We start from the raw sequence: 15352 nt of genomic DNA, 5'->3' as shown, positions 1-15352 counted from the left end.
TTGCCTCCTCAGACATTGCCACTGGGTACCTAAAGACTATTCAACCCAAACCAGTATCACAAACAGAAACATATAAGTACAGACAATTGTAGGAGTTACTTTACTCAACAAATACTTAATGAGACTGAGCTGGGCCCTGGAGATACAAGATAAACCCAGACCCTGTCCTCCAAAAGTCTTTAGCATAGTCAAGGAGAAAGACAAGTAAATCGGCAAATTTCAATCCAAGCTGAGAGCGTTCCAAGAGGGTAACTGATTGCAAGGTGTTAAAGGAACTCACAGAGGGGTCCTTGACCCAGGCGTGCCATGGGGTCAGGGAAGGTATTCCAGGTCATGGAGTTGGGCTTTAGTTTTAGGGCAATAGGACGCCATTCATGGGTTATAAAAAGAGAAATGAAATTATGCTATCACTCTGGTTGTGTGAAAGAAGTTGGTGGAGAGTGGGAAGGATGGCAAAAGCAGGTGCTGAAAGACCAATTACCAGGGGCTTACAGTGGTTCAGGTAAGAGAGAATGCAGTGGAAGATGGTGATAAGTGAAGAGTTGAGAAAGATATTAAGAACGAGAATCAATAGGATTGGGTGATCAACTAGATGAGTGTCGGGAAGAGGTGAAGGAGGAGAGGGAGGTGCCCAGTAAGATTCCTTCGTTTCTGGCTGAGGCAACTGGGTGGATGGTGGCACCATTCACTGAGCTAGGAAACACGGGAAGAGGAGATTTTAGGTTTTTTAAAACATTGTTCAATGAAACATTGCTTACTAACAGCAAAACCTTTAATATGACCCTGAGCTAACACAAAGTTTTAGATGTCAATTAAGACTCAGAAGAATCAGAGATTTTATCCTTTATCGAACTTAACTAATACTTTAAAGGATATAGATTATTCAGATTTTATTATTTATTATTATTTATTATTTATTATTATTATTCAGATTTTATTCCTCAGATTTTCTTAAATCAGGGTTTACTTCTAATTATATTTACAGCTATTGTTAAAGTACATAAGAGAGTATTATTGATGCCATCTTTTCATCATCACTTTTAAATAGATTTTCAGTAAAATGGGTGTTTAAACTAATTACTATAAATACTGTTTGTTAGTTGCAAAGTAATGGAATATTCCCAAGACTACATTTAAGATTTTTTTCCTTAGAACCTTTTGCTCTCTTGCTTTGCTACTAACATTTGCACATTTAGCTCGTCATGACTGAACTCTTAAAAATTAGCTAGAACTCCCAATGCCTATGGCAACATCCAGGCTGCAATGTCATTAGTATCTTCAGACTTGAAGATGGTCACATTGGCCAATGTTTGATGAAAGGTACGACGTGAATGTGGCTTCCTGAGAGCCGTTGATGGATGTGGGCAATCAGAGTGCACCTGCAGGCTGCTAGTCAGGATACCCTGACCATGCTTTGGCAGTCTTATTTGGTGAGAGAACATTTATGGGGTCAAGTGGGGAGCATTGGATGTGCCAGAACAAAGCAGGGTAATAAAATCCACAACAACCAACTGGAATCCTGAAATCTGAAGGTTTGTTTTCCACTCGAGAAAGCAAGAGAGGAAGAAAAGTGAGAAAGAAGGGTTCTTTCATACAAAGGACAGGTACCATCCAATACAAGCTAGGCCTAGAGCTACAAGGATGAACAAGGCACAGTTCCTGGCCTCTAGGAACTCGTAGTTCAGTGTGGGTAACAAGCGCATTAATGGATAATCACCCAAAAGTGTAATTACGGCTCTAACAGATGAGTGAACAGAGTGCTGTGAGTTGGGGCCAAAAACTACAAGAACATAACTTCTTCACAAAGAGTTTGTACTTTGTCCAGTAGGGAGTCCTTGATGCTCTGTGAACAGGGAAGTGACATGGTCAAAGAAGTATAAAAAAAGAATCTGGTGACTTTGTGCAGTAAGGACAAGGATATGGGGGAAAATATAGGAAAGAAAATACTTAGGAGACTGATTAATTCTGGCATGTTACAACAAGGACTTTAATTAAAATAGTGATGGTAAGAACTGAAATAAAAGAACATATAGAGGTGTCCATTATTTCAATGGAAGAATTGGAATCAACAGGGCTTGGTGGTTGAATGGCTAGGAAGGACACAGCAAAGAACAGTTTTGTGTCTCCATAACTGACAGTATGGTGGAGCCATTGATAGAAATGGAAAGTTTATGAGAGGAGCACATTTTGAAGGAGAGAGGCTATGTTGTGTTTTCAACATGTGTATTTTGGGTGGGAATTGAGCATCTAAGTGAAAATGTCCAGCACATAGCCTCACACATAGGCTTTTAAGCACAGAAAGGAGGGCAGATGTAAGAAGGAAGAATTATAAGTGTTCCAGAACTAGGGAACAGTTGAGGTTGTAGGAATGCATACGTACTTTGAGAAAGTGAGTAGAACAAGAGAAAAACGGAGAGCCACAGGATAGAACTTTGGGAAACATTGATATTTATGGGGTAAGAGTAAGAAAAAAAGACAGGAATGTAGAGGAATTCTAGATATGCTGTCCCAAAAGGTGCAAAGGAGAGACTTTAGTGTTAATCTTATAGTGAATTCACAGAGGAGGACTGAATTGGAAGAAAAGGTTATGGCTTCAAAGTTTTCAATATCACTGGATATTTTTGGAAAAAAATTGTTGAGTATTGGAGGAAGCAAAAAGGCATAGATTCAAGAGAGAATAGAAGGTGAAAAGCGGAGACAGCAGAGGCAGAGACCACTTCCTTTCACCAAAGGAGACTTTTCGCCAACCTTCCATCAGGCCTCGTGGAACTACCACTCCATAATGGAGCAGTTGCCAACCACTCAATCTAGGGGTTTGGCCTTGAACTGAAGGAAATGTAATACTCCATTAGGGGAGCAGCATCAATATCCTTGAGATATAAGGGAAGGCCTTGGCGGATGGGCAAAGATAGAGAAAGGATGAATAGAAAACTCATACTGTACTGTTCCTCTCTTCTTTGGAACACAAGCAGACAAGTGCATGAGAGAGCTATGTGGGCAGAACATATGAGGCATGAGTTGCATGGAGATTAGAAATAGCCATTGAGAAGTGTGTGGACAAGAATCAACAAGAGATAGAATAAGAGGAAAGAGGAAAGGGACTCACATTCACAGCATCCCTATTGTGTGCCAGGCACCATGCTAGCAACTTGTCAGATAAATAACAGCAATGAGTTTTTGAAAGGAGCAGTTGGTCCAAATTAGAATGTGTTCATGCTTTCTTACAGCCATGATCTGCCTCCAGGAAACAGGAGGATAGACAGAGGCAATGAGGCTTATTTAGGGACAGAGCAATGCACCACAGAGTAGTAAGGAAGAACTAAAGTGGTAATTCATGTAATCCAGACTACTTAGAGTTAATTGTAGGAAGGAGAAGGTTAATGGACATTATGAACTTTAAAAAAAAAAGGACAAAGTAAGTAGAAGGTAAAAGGCCAGTCTAGTGTGGTTGGGAAATGATAGTTGGAGGCGAGAATGGAATTTGTTCTTAATGGAGGGAAACTAACTAGAAAATCTCAGAGGAGGAGCATTTCTTCAAGAAGCTGGGATTTGGAGAGTCGCCAGTGTGGTGGCTGGCTAATGTGGCATGGAGTTTGGGCTCACTGGTGCTGAGGATGGGATGCCAACGCGTTTGCTAAAGTCATCAAGTATATACCTAAAGAAGACAGGGAAGAGGAGAAAAACCTGAACCAATCACCAAAATAATTGAGGAAGGTAACTCTCAGAGCACTTGGGGGTAAAAGTTTAGCTAGTATTTATAATTAAAAAAACAACAAATGTTCCATCCTAAAAAATGAGAAGAGGAGAAAACTAAGCCCAAATCAAGCAGTAAAAAAGGAGAAAATAAAGATTAGAGTGTAAATAAATGAAAATAGAGAATTGAAAAACAGTAGAGAAAAAACAAATCAAAGGTTGATTGTTTGAAAAGATTAAGAAAATTAACAAACCTTTAGCTAGACTGACAAAAAAACAGAGAAGACTCAAATTATTAAAATTAAGAATGGAAGATGGGATATTACCACCTATCTTACAGAAATAAGAAGAGTTCTAAGCAAATACTATGAAAAAATGTATGCCAATAAATCAGAGAACCTAGATGAAATGGAAAAATTTCTAGGAAGACAAAAATTTTCAAAACTGACTCAAGAAGAAATAGAAAATCTGAAGACAGCTTTAATAGGTAAAGAGATTGAATTAGTAATAAAAATAAAAGGAGCCCAGGTCCAAATGACTTCACTAATGAATTCTAACAAAAGTTTAAAGAAAAGTTAACAACGAGTCTTCACAAACTCTTTCCAAAAATAGAAGTGGAAGGAACACTTGCCAGCTCATTCGATGACATCATTGCTACCCTGACACCAAAACAAGATGAAGACATCACAAGAAAAGAAACTACAGGCCAATATCTCTTGTCTATATAGATGCAAAACTCCTCACAAAATATTAATAAACTGAATTCAGCAGCATATAAAAAGGATTTTATAACATGACTAAATGGGATTTATCCAAGGAATGCAAAGTTGCTTCCACATACAAAAATCAATCAGTGTGGTACACCATATGAAGGGATTAAAGGGCAAAATTCACATGATCATCTCAATGTATGTAGAAAAAGCATTTGACAAACTCCAATACTCTTTCAGATAAAATAACAAACTACAAATAGAAGAGAACTTCTTCAACCTGACAAAAGGCATCTATGAAAAACTCACAACTAGTGTCATACCTAAACATGAAAGCCATAAAGCTTTCCCCCTGAGAATAGGATCAAGACAAGGATGTTCACTCTTGCCATTCCAATTCAACATTACACTGGAGGCTCTAACCAGGGCATTTAAGCAAAAAACTGAAATAAAAGATATGCAGATTGGAAAGGAAGTAGGAAGACAATCTCTATTTATAGATAACATAGTCTTGTATACAGAAAATCCTAAAGATTCCACTAAAAAAACTATTAGAACTAAAAAAGAAGTTCAGCAAGTTTCTAAGGCACACAATTGATATATAAAAATCAGTTGTATTTCTATACGGTATCAATAAACAATTTGAAAATGAAATTAAGAAAACAACTCCATTTACAATAGTACCAAAAAATAAAATATTTTATATCAAATTTAACAAAGGAAGTGCTAGATGTCCACTGAAAACTAGAAAACATTGTTGAGAGAAATTAAAGAAGACCTAAGTAAATGGAAAAATGTGATGCAGTCGTGGATTGGAAGACTGAATATTGTGAAGAAGGCAATACTTTCCAAACTGATTTACAGATTCAACACAATCCCTACCAAAAACCTAGCTGCTTTTTCTTTTCTGCAGCTGATCCTAGAATTGATATGAAAATTCAAGGGGGCCAGAACAGATAAAATCATCTTGAAAAAGAAGAAAGTTGGAAGACTTTCACTTGCCGATTTAAAAACTTACTACAAACCTACAGTAAACAAAACAGTATGGTACTCACATAAGGATAGACATATAGATCGATGGAATCAAATTGAAGTTTTAGAAATAAACCCTCGAACTTACAGTCAGTTTATTTTTGATATAGGTGCCAAGACAAGTCAAAGGTAAAAGAACAGTCTTTACAACAAGTGGGACAATTAGATGTCCACATGCACAAAAATGAAGCTGGACCCCTACACACCACCAAATACAAAAATCAACTCAAAATGGAGCAAAGACCTAAATGTACAAGGTAAAATTATAATACTCCTAGAGGAAAACATAGGAGTAAATGTTCAAGATCTTGACTTAGCAATTTTTTCTTATATATGACAACCAAAGCATAAAAAAAAAACAAAAGAAACGATAGGTAAATTGAATATTATCAAAATTAAAAACTTTTGTGCTTCAGAGAACATCATCAAGAAAGTGAAAAGACAAACCATAGAATGTCAAAAATATATGCAAATAATATATCTGATAAGAGACTTGTATTTAGAATATATAAAGAACTTAAAACTTAACAATAAAATTATAAATAACTCAATTAAAAATTGGTAAAGAATTTGGATAGACATTTCTCCAAAGAAGATATACAAATGCCCAATCAGTACATGAAAAGATGCCCAACATCATGAGTTGTTAAGGAAATGCCATGCAAAACCACAAGAAGATACCAATTCACTTCCACTGGAATGGCTATAATCAAAAAGACAGACAATAACAAGTGTTGCCAAGGATGTGGAGAAATTGGAATCCTCATTCTTGCTGGTGGGAATGCAAAATCTTGCAGCTGCTGTGGAAAAAAGTTTGGCAGCTCCTCAACAAGTTAAATGTAGAATAACCATAATGACCAGGCAATTCCACTCCCAGATATATACCCAAAGGAGCTGAAAACAAGTATTTAAACAAATGCTTGCTCATGAATGTTCATAGCAGCATTATTCACAATAGCCAAAAAGGTAGAAACGACCCAAACGTCCAACAACTGATGAATGTATAAAAAAATGTGGTATACGCCTATAATGGAATAGTATTTAGCTATAAAAAGAAATGAAGTACTGATTTATGATGTAATGTGGATGAGTCTTAAAAACCAGAATGCTAATGAAAGCAGCCAGCCACAAAAGATGACATATTTGATGATTTCATTTATATGAAAGGTCCAAAATAGAGAAATCTATAGAGACAGAAAGTAGATTCGTGGTTGCCAAGGTTTTGAGGTGACGATGGAGACCAGCTGCTTAATGGGTACAAGATTTCCTTTTGGGGTGATAAAAATATTCTAAAATTAGATTGTTGTGACAGTTACACAGCTTTGTGAATATATAAAAACTACTGAATTGTATGCTTTAAATGAGTGAATTTTATGGTATATGAATTATATCTCAATAAAAAAGCAAATAACATAAATAAGCCTGAATTCAAAAGGGAATCAGAGGTGATCCTATACCTCCCCTCCCACTGTGAACACACACACACAGACACACACACTCCTATGATTTAAAAAAAGAAATAGTAAAAAATAGCAGAATACTTATGTTAGATAAATGGTCTGAAGAGAGGTCATTGGGTCTGAGGAAAGCCAAGTTTCAGTTAGGACAAGCCAGGGAAGGGAATAGGAGAGTAAAATGTCAGTGATAGAAAGAGAATTTGCACACCATAGAGTAGGAATCCAACAAAGCCCCGAGGGTGATGCCAGTAGAAAGGTTCCTTTATGGAAAGTGGGAGGGAACATTTGGGGCTACAGGCTTAAAGAGGTACTCTGGGGTAGGTGGACAGACTGGATCCAGGGAAAGCAGAGATGAGGTGTTGACAGGAGGCACGTGGTTGGGACTAAGAGAATGAGAGCGCAGGGAAGGTAGAGTGAGAACCTGGGGCAGGAGTCGTGGGAGGGAAAGGCAGCATGCACCCTCAGAGGCAAGTGGAAGATAAGTAGCAATTACTGCTCCAAAAGCTGATGGAGTGGTGTGACAGATTGCAGAGGCAGATAGCTTAGCCTAGGGAAAAATTGCACAGACAGTATGACACCGTACCGAGAAGGGTGGCTTCTCCATTTTGCGTTGGTTCAGAATTCCTAGCAGCCACCCCTGGGCTTGCTATACCTGTTTGAGAGTGTGAGAAAAAAACAAACAAAAAAGTGTTATCAACTATCCGATAATTTAAGAGGTGCAGTCGCAACACAGGTAGGAAAGATCCTAATGGTCTGAAAAACCTAGTTTAAAACAGTTCTCCCTTCACCTGCAATAAGAGTTTGAGTAGTCAACACAGTTGGCTATGGGCACTTCTGCTTAAAAAACATATTTCTTTCTGCCCAGATGTCATTTTAAGATAACCTAATCCATAAGGAAGACAGCCTTTTAGATAGCAGTTTCAAGAACCAACTGAGCTTTTTGTAATTACAAATATAGGCATAAGCAACTAAATATGTATACATAGGGACAAAGGCACTAATTACTTTGATGTAATAGTAGTAGGCTTTGGTTTTTCTATCTTGATGAAAATCTGATATATTTCACACTGTTCCTGGCTCTTCCTTCTGCCTGGAATTCTCTTTCCCTAGATACCTGGATGGCTAACTCCCATCCTTCTTTCAGCTCTTTGTCCATGGATCACATTCTCAGTAAGGTCTACCCTAATCATCCTGTTCTAGACAGCAACCTACCCAACCCACCCTGCATTACCAATCCTCTTAACTCTGCTCTATCTTTTGTTAATATTTCCGTGGCACTTAAAATCTTCTCACATACTCCATAATCTAGTTATTTTTATGTGTTGCTTATTGTCTCTCCTTCCCCAATAGAATAAACTCCATGGGAGCAGGAATCTGTCATTTTTGTTCACTGGTGTATTTCCAGCATCTAAAACAGAGCTTGACACATAATAGATGCTCAATAAATATTTGTTTAACAAATTAAGCTATCACATATTACATAGCTTGTTTCATGTACTTTTGACAGTTATGTGATGTTTACAAGCATCGCATCATTTTCCCCAACATTTAGGAGTTCGGAATGTTGAAATTCCTCCTCCCTTTTTTCGTTTTTTGTTTTTTTATAATCATCCCCATCCTACACCTATAACTCCAAGCTCTTTATTTGAAAACAGATGTTTCTGATTCTAGATAGTGAGTAGGGGACTAAACATAGATTTAAAATCAAAAGAAAACGAACTCTGCTCCAGTGCAGGAAGATGTATCCAAGGCTAGACAGAATCAGAAGTTTGGGAATAACAGCACAGCACAGTCGCAGATGTTTGAAGAAGGGAATAAGGTGTTAGCATTCTTGTCCTCAGATCAAGATACACTGACAGTTGGGCAGGAAGACTTCTACGTAATTAGTGACAAGCTAGACAAAGTATCCTATGCAATTATCCTAGAAGAGTCCTCAAAAACACTCTAGGTGATTAATGTAAATATCTTTCTGCCATGGTTACCAGAACGAACCTTATTCTGAATGACATCACAAAATCTTCCTTGTAGAGAAAAGCATGGAGGATATTTCCTGTTGCTTCTTGGAATGGACAGGCCACAAGGAAGAGGTAGTTTTGACACTGAAATACTAGAATTTTAGGAATATTTCCATTGACTTTTGAGGACAATGGATTTGAATTTGGGAGATTGCTTAATATAGTGGAAAGAACATGGGCTTTGGGGTCAGATGAGGCATTTAATTCTGGCTCTACTCTTATGTTTCTACCTTGAACACAGTCTGAGGAGGAAAAATGAAGAGTGCCTTTCAGTAACTTAGAGGAACACTTTCATGGCCTATAATAATGGAGGTGGCCTGAGATGATTTCTTGTTTAGAAAAAAGAAGAATGAGGTCTGAGCTGGTTGAGTGCAATGATTTATGCCAAAGCAAACTATTTAGAACCAATCTGGTGATATCCAGTAATGTTTCAGAGATCATAAACCAGTTCCATTACCACTCGATAGAATCAGGTGAAGATGTTCAGTGGCATCAGAAAGGAGGTATAAGAGATGTTATATCTAAGCATTGGCAAGGACCTCTAAAAGCCTCAGCCTTTCCAGTAGCCCTTGATCACCAACTGGATAATGCGATTAGATTCTGCGTGAATTAAAGAATATTAAATTCTTTAACTAAAACTAATCCTATAAGAGTGTTGACAGTAAATGGTATATCGCCCTTGAACCCCTATTGCTGTCTTTTGCTAAAGTCCTTAGACCTTGTTTTCCAGGCTTGTAAGCAGTCATCTCTGCTGGCCGTTGACATACACAGTGGGGTGACCAATCTCAGTCTAAAGCTCTCAATGATAGAGCTTCATAAAGAATCAGCTCTTGACTTCCAGTCAAACTTCTGTGACCATGTTCACAAAATATAAAATAAAAATCAGGGTGTGCTATATGACAGAGGTATGGTGAGCTGCTTTTAAGTGTGAGAGAACATATAAGAGATGTAGCTTGTACATGGAAATGTAAATTTGGGACCATTTCCACGGTATATGGCCAGGTGTTTGCAATCCAGAATCAATTTTCTACGTGGGAGACAGTAAGGACACATGGACAAAGCCAGACTTTGGAATCATTGAGGCCGGGCTTTGAATCCCAGCACTGCTACCTACTAGCTGAGGAATCTGTACTTTCATTCCTTCACCTATCGACATTGACATATTGCTACACACTTTACAAGTTTGTTTTGAGGACTAAAAGAATTGATACTTGCAAAATGTCTGGCCTATAATAAGCGCCCCATAAATATTAGTTCATTTATTCATTCAACAGACATTTATTTGTATTTATTCAACAAACAATATTTTTTCGATACTTTCTCTGTGTGGCAATCATTGTGCTAGGGACTCCAGAGACAAGTGAGATGGAGTACCCTTTCTTAAAGAGGTCACGATTAAGACAAGGAGACCTAGAAACAGACCATTAAGATATAGCATGGACAATCGGACAGTATAAAGCTGTGCATAGGCTATTATGAAGGAACTGAAGAGGGCTTGAGGAAGGCTTCCTGAGGCAGGTGACGAACCTTGATGCTTATTTGGGAACTTTTCCAGGTGAAGGGGAATAGAAGGGCATTCCACACAATAGAGGCGACCTGAGCAATGGCCCAGAGCTGAGAAAGGAGGGAAACAACATAGTACATGCAAGGTACTGTGACCATTTAGGTATTGCCAAAGCATAGTGTATGAGGGAAGGAGTTGCTGGAGGTGAGAACAGAGATGTGGGCAGGGAAAGTATTGGAAGGCCCTCTTTTCCTCGTCCTTTCCTTCTTTTCTTGGAAAATCAAGAACATGCAGTTATTGTAGTCATAGCCAGAGGAGCAGATTCCTATTCCTTTCTAGGCTATTCATATGGTACATCTGGTAAACAGAAGGACCATTTTGAAACCACCTACCTCCATTGCCATTTGGTAATCAGAATGTGTGGAAGAAAAAAAAAATTCTCTAAAGATCTCGGGTAAGGCTAGAGGAATTACTAGCTGTGAAATTAGGCTCTCATTGCAGTAGGGCTTAGGTAATTAAGAGAGTGGGCTCTGGATTCAGACAGACCCGGGCGTTGAGTTTTTCTTATTGTGTTACTTTGGCCTAATTACTTAACACCCAGGCCTTAGTTTCCCATGCTGTAATGTAGGTTTAATTAAATAATGCATGTAAAGTGCTTAGCATGGTGCCAGGCACGTACAAATGCACTACACAAATATGCTATTGCTATTGCCTGAAAACTATCTGCCACAATTGTCATAGAAGAGCAGTGAGCCTCAAAGTTGGCCCCATTTTCCTGATGCTTACTTCCAAACCCTCCTTACCTCTATCACTTTGACTTCATTCCATCTGAGTCTGACTTGACTACACTTTAGTAAGAGCCCCCAAGCTCCAGTGTTGTCACACGTGGTCATAACAACTAGGAACAGAGCAGACTATTTACTCGTCAAATGAGAAAGGCTGTTTTTTTCTTCCTTCTTCTCCAAGCAAGATCATTTTAAGGGAAGAACATCCAGGGAGCCATCGAAATTAGTTCACGCCTTATTGAGCTATCTAATGGCCATGTTCTGTGTTCTGAGAAGATAATGGTCTTGTTCTCTAGACATTGTATCTGCATAAGATATTAAAATGTACCGATATGACTAATCATCTAGTTAGGCAAGTTGAAGGATTTATGTTTTTGTATGAACTCACTTTGAGTTTTAAATTAAACTTCACAAATGATATTAAGAAACAAATTAGACTCAATTAAGCCGATGTAGCATATTCATTTACAATCTCTTTAAATTCAATTAAAATTCAAAAAGGAATGTTAAAAGCCATGACTTAAGAACTCATCGGCCAAAATGCTAAACATAGAGTTACCATATGAACCAGTAATTCCAATTCTAGGTAGATGCCCAAGATAAATGAAGCCATATGTCCACACAAAAATTTGTACACAAATGTTCATAGCAGCATTATTCGTACTAGCCAAAAAGTGGTAACAACCCAAATGCCCATCAAATAATGAATGGATAAACAAAATGTGGTATAACCATACAATGGAATATTATTTATCCATAAAAAGGAATGAAGTGCTGATGAAGCTTGAAGATATTATGCTAAGTGAAAAAGCTAGACACAAAAGGACACATATTGTATGATTAATTTTATCTGAAATATTCAGAATAGGTAAATCTACAGAGAGAGAAAGTAGATTAGTGGTTGCCGGGGGCTGAGGAGAAAGAAGATAGCGAAGTTCCTACTTAACAAGTGTGGGGTTTCTTTCTGGAGTGATACAAATGTTCGAAAATTAGATGGTGGTGATGATTGTACAACTCAGTGAATATATCAAAAACAATTGAATTGCACACTTTAATGGGGGAACTGTGTAGTATGTATGTAGTATGAACTATGTTGTATCTCAACAAAGCTGCAAAAAAATCCCATTGGCACATTCCATGTTTATAATTGACTATCTTGGGATTTAGAATGTTTATTTTGGTCCTGAAAAACTCCCTTCTCTATTACTGCTGCTTACCATGTACGGTAACATAACTAGTCAAGTAAATGGAAGTGGAAAGGCTAATCATTGTTATTGTGTAACATGTTTGTAAACAGTAAAAAGGAATCCCTTTGCCTTGGGTTCAAGGACATTCAGAATAAGTTCCTTACTATTTATCCTTAGCTAGGTTAACTAATTTCCTACATAGTCCTGAGTGCTAGCTCACCCCAAGTGCCCTTCTGCCCAGTTTATAATTATGCCTAGATCTGTTGCTACAGCCTACCATTACTTCTGCGGTCAAGTATTAATGCCACTTTTCCTCAAGGAATAGTTGAGAAATTACAAATTGCTGCTAATTAAAACTGTAACCATTCCCTAAATGGGCATAAATAAAAGGAATGTGCTTTAATGTTAAATGAGAAGCTAGGAGCCTAAATTATCTATTCCAGGCAAGCATTCACCATCTGCAAGTTGGAGTTGAAAAATAAAAAGATTTTTCTCACAAAGCTAGATTCGGAAAGATATACCAGATCAGAGTAGGACTGAGAGCATGTGAATACAGTAAATGAAAGGGGAAAAGGTTCATTTGCGGTTCCTTTGAATGTCAAATTAAACAAGGTCATGGTTGCTGAAAACTTTCTTTCCATTTTTATGAAAAGAATGCATTTTGGTATTATGTAGGACATGACATCACAGTTCCCAAATAATTTCTCAGCTGATAAATGATAAAAAAAATAAATTATTTTATAAGTTAAAGGAAAGGAAAGAAGCAAAAGCTAACATTTTTAAAACTAGGCTGCCAATTTAAGGACATCATATTTTGATACTTTGAGCTATCTAATGGCCATGCTCTGTGTTCTGCATTAGATGATTAAAGAGAAAAATCCTAACTTTAATTAAGCCCTTTTATAGGAGTGAGATAGATTATACATTATTCTATACATTAGCCTGAACTAGAATAGCTGACTAATAGCTCTGTTATCTCCAGACAATTCAATAAAATTAGTTTAAGAAAGAGTTTTTCTGGCCAGCCCCAGTGGCCTAGTGATTAAGTTCAGCATGCTCCACTTTGGCTGCCCAGGTTCAGTTCCTCGGCATGGACCTACCCTGCTCTGTTAGCAGCCATGCTGTGCTGGCAGCCTGCATTCTAAAAAATAGAGCAAGATTGGCACAGATGTTAGCTCAGGGCGAATCCTCCTCAGCAAAAAGAAAAAAAAGTGAAAGAGCTTTTCACGGGCACTGAATTCAAAGACAAAGGCAAGTTTTTGGCAGAGGGAAGAGTAGCTCATTCTTTAACCCCATGAGTTGGGACTTGTCAGTCTACCACCATTATGCTACAACATTCGTGTGCTAACACAGGCAAATGCCAAAGGGGTGAGGCTTAACAGTTTGTAAATCATACCTGAGGAAATCTTCAGGATCTGGGTAGAAACTCACACAGGTCCAAAGTATCTTAAGAACTAGAGCATCTTCTAGGAGCTCTCAAAATCAGATCTTTTAAAAGATGTTTTGAACAAGGAGATAGGGGGAGAGTAAAACCAGGGATCCTCATAAGCAAGTAATTCTCTGGTGTGTGGGAGACCAAGGTCCTTATTTCTAGGACCCAGCAAGTCAACGGGGTGGGGGGTCCTAGAGACATTAATGCATCTTCTACTCATCTTTTGTGATTGAGTGTGTCTCTTCCACTAGACTGTGGGCTCCTTGAGAGCAGAGCATATTTCTGTTGGTTAACTGCTGGCTTCTTCAGTATACAGCACATGGTAGGTGCTCTTTAGATTCTTCTGACCCTTAACACCATCAGCAGAAAAGCAACTTGAGAAGAGCTAGAGGTCAGCGTACCTGTGCTGTGAGTGCTCTTGAGTAGTTCCCTTGCAATCCTAGGGGGAGTTAGGGGATGATCCCAATCATGGCCTTACATCAGTGGTTCCGCACCCTGATTGCACACCTAAAATCACCAGAGAGCTTTAAAAATGTAGATACCAGGGCCTCATCTCCAGAAAATCTCATTTAGTTGGTCCGGGGTAGGGCTGGCCATAGGAGTTTTTTGACTAGTCCCTCAGGTGATTCTAGTGTATGGCCAGGGTTGAGAACCATTGCTCTATTTGAGAAATTCAATATTTGAGAAATTCAATCCACTGGTGATTGTGGGTCACATATGTTAGTATATCAGAGAGTCATCTTTTTGTTTAATATATGGCCTTGTTGGTCTCACTCCAAGAGATCCTGAATCAGTGGGTTTGGCAAGATACTTGGGCCAAGGATCTGCATCTGTAGTTAGCACATGATTCTGATGCAGTGGGTCCAAAGACCACACCTTCAGAGACAGTACCATGGAACCACTCCCTCTGTCCTCTGAAGGCATCTGTGTTGGCTTTGAGCAAAGAGACCAAGTAAATGGCATGGGGTCTGTTCTTCAAATGAAATGGAACTGTTTCCATCCTCCAGCCGTCAAACACAGGAGAGTTCATTTCTCTGGTAAGTGGTTCCAAGGTGCCAAATTTTCACCTGCCTGAGCATTGCTTAGCTCAAGACCAATTTGAAATGCAGGCTGAAAACAACCACTGTTCCTTCTGCGATGTCACTGGTCCCATTAAGGCAATCATCTCACACAGTTTTGATCCAATGGCCATTACAATAAACACAATTGTTTCCTTTTCACCCAGGAGCTTTGCAAAGAAGTGCAAGAATACAGCATTTTCATTCTGAAAGATGGAGAGTTAAGGCAGAAACTGACCCTAAGGCAGGGCTAAATTAGATTGGGAAAAATCAAAACTGTAATTTGATTTGTGTCAAAAGCACTTTAACGTCTCTGACCTAATTTTTCCTTACTAATCCCCTTATGAAGCAAGGCTGGGGCAGGTGTCATTCTCCTCAGATCTGACCTGATCTATGAGAGAACCAGACAAGCAGCTATTAATGGGATCTTAAGACCCTACTGCCAGTAGACCACCTCCCCTTTATCTTTCATGCCTCAA

This window comes from Equus quagga, chromosome 10 (genome assembly GCF_021613505.1).
Source record: "Equus quagga isolate Etosha38 chromosome 10, UCLA_HA_Equagga_1.0, whole genome shotgun sequence".
In the NCBI taxonomy this organism is placed as follows: domain Eukaryota; kingdom Metazoa; phylum Chordata; class Mammalia; order Perissodactyla; family Equidae; genus Equus; species Equus quagga.
Note: the sequence above shows the minus strand (reverse complement) of the source record.